This window comes from Micromesistius poutassou, assembly GCF_964030765.1.
Source record: "Micromesistius poutassou genome assembly, chromosome: 3".
Classification (NCBI taxonomy): domain Eukaryota; kingdom Metazoa; phylum Chordata; class Actinopteri; order Gadiformes; family Gadidae; genus Micromesistius; species Micromesistius poutassou.
The window spans coordinates 21,111,655-21,114,154 of NC_140273.1; the positions used below are offsets into that span (position 1 = coordinate 21,111,655).

At 44.7% G+C, this 2,500-nt stretch overlaps 1 protein-coding gene across 1 annotated transcript in view; it reads right to left on the reverse strand.

Moving 5' to 3' along the window:
- LOC311341144 (receptor-type tyrosine-protein phosphatase delta-like) overlaps nt 1-2,500 on the reverse strand; it is a gene marked incomplete at its 5' end in the record, with an annotated part of 134,450 nt that overhangs the window by 47,864 nt on the left and 84,086 nt on the right. The window lies entirely within an intron of this gene.

The following is a 2,500-nucleotide window of genomic DNA, read 5'->3' on the forward strand; positions in this document are numbered from 1 at the left end:
TATAGGCAGGACTGTATATTACCATAACATATACTGCATATACTGCGCCCATTCTTTCACATACTGTATTGGCTGTATAATCTGTCATCTTAAGTCTTAAACGTCATATTAAATACAATATCCCCGTTGCCAGTGAGAGTGGCATATAGGATAGGGGATGTAAATGAGTGGAAACAGAGGGGAGCGATGACAGAGCGAAAGAGATAGAGAGCGAGGAGAAAGGCTTTCCCCATGGTATTGTATATTCGTATAAATGTTTGTAAGCCTGTGTCTGTGTGTGTGCGTCTGTGTGTGTAGTGTGCACGCTTGTGTGTGTTTGTGTGCGCAAAAACAGCTGAGCCTAAAGGACTATATGCACAGAGAGCCATCCCACAGAGAGCCATGCCTAGAAACCTATTTTGCCAGGGTGGTGTGTGTGTGTATGTGTGTGTGTGTGTGTGTGTGTGTGTGTGTGTGTGTGTGTGTGTGTGTGTGTCTGTGTGTGTGTGCAGGAGGGGTGCTGCTGCTGCTGTTGTGAGTGTCGCCATGTTTCCCCTGTCACTCCACCCTCTAAAGGAGCTTAATATTTCTGTGCCATAAAGGATTAATGAAGACTTACTCGTGACATGACCACTAAAGCCCTCGTTCCAGGGACGCCAACAATATCATAACCGTGGCCTCCGCAGGCTTGTGACATCATGACATCCAAAAGATTGGGCCCGTCAGTCACGCCACGTCACCGCCCGGCCCTCCTAATGGCATCCCGGCCAAACCAGAAAATCCCTACTTAGGGGCTTACCACCCTCCGCCCGGACAAAGGGACAGAAATTGCTTTTTGCCGAGTAAAAAAAAAAAAAGAATAATAATAAAAAAAAGGAGAGACAGAGGAACACTAAGCTTCTTCTGGGGGAAGACGACAGAGAGGAAGAGAGAGAGAGAGAGAGGGAGAGAGAGTGTGTGTGTGTGTGTGTGTGTGTGTGTGTGTGTGTGTGTGTGTGTGTGTGTGTGTGTGTGTGTGTGTGTACATCAGAAGCGAGATGGAGAGGGTGACAGGGAAAGATGAGAGACTTGGAGAGGCTGGTGAAGCAGTGGATGAATGGGGAAGTTTAAAGGACACCACCGGAACAGTCTCTACAGGCATTTAGCATTTAGCATTTAGCTTGGGCGCACTCTCACCACGAATGAAAAAAATAGCAATTTAGCACTTTTGACTCGTGGCACCAATGAGCGTCGCGTCGGCACAGAGTTTGTGAAAGTTTGTTGACCATAAAGAGGTGAATCCTCCTATAAGGACTTTACACAAATCCTTATCTCCAAGACCCGAGTGCCACTGCTATTGTTTACATTTGTGGTCATTTCATTGCTGCATTGGTCATTTCATCATTCAGGTCATTTGTACATATTATATTGGTAACTGATGCTTTTTGAAACTGGTAAAGGACTGGATACACGGGGAAGTTGAAACCAGTAAATAACTGGATACATGGGGAAGTTGAAACTGGTAAGGCAGTGGATGGATTTGGAGGTTTAAACTGGCTGGTACTGGATGAATGGGGATGCTTAGAGGAACACACAGAGGAAAGTGTGATAGAGAAGAGTGGATGGGTTGAAGCCCTGCACAGACAATGGATGTGCGTGTCGGATAGAAAGGGAGCCATAGAGAGAGGTGGAAATTGAAAACAGCGAATGAGAGAGGGAGATAATATGATAGAGAGAGGGATAATATATAGCAGAAAGGAGGGAGAGAGGGGAGCAGGGAGGGGAGCATTTTTCAAATGTATCTATCTTTACTTATCTGTATATGTATATATATATAAATACATATATTATGATTGTTTCATTTATTTGTTTAAGAGTATCTTTTTTTTGAGTAACATACATACATATTTTTCACTCAGGCTGGGGGGAGAGATAGAGAGAAAGAGAGAATACACACTGATGGGGTCATGTGATTTAAAGCATATTTAGAGAAAGAAAGGGAGAGAGACAGAGAGAGAGAGAGAGAGAGAGAGAGAGAGACAGAGAGAGAGAGAGAGGACAAATACCACCAAATATGGGCACAATAAAACCAGCCTCCCAATCCTTTATAACCTACTACCAATTTTGTGTGTGTGTGTGTGTGTGTGTGTGTGTGTGTGTGTGTGTGTGAGAGAGACTGTGGGGGGGGGGGGAGGGGGATGTGTGAACATGCATGCATTTTATGGTATTAAAGGTCCAGTGAATATAATTCAGCAGCAACTAGCAGTGGGGCTGCAACCAAGTGAATAGTATTAGGTGTAAGGTGCCAGTAGGTATTCACCGTTTGGCAAATAAATCTTACTCGCACCAAGGTAAATTTTTATGGCTCCAGCCAGTGAATAACTTATTTCAACCATTCACGATGGGGTATCTTTGTCCGCGGACAATCTTTGTCCGCCCTGTTTAGGACAGCGGCGGTTTACGGTTCTCATGGCCACCATACTGGTACGCTACTTCATAGACCCGTGGCATTATTGCTACCTGTTACATGTGTCGATAATAC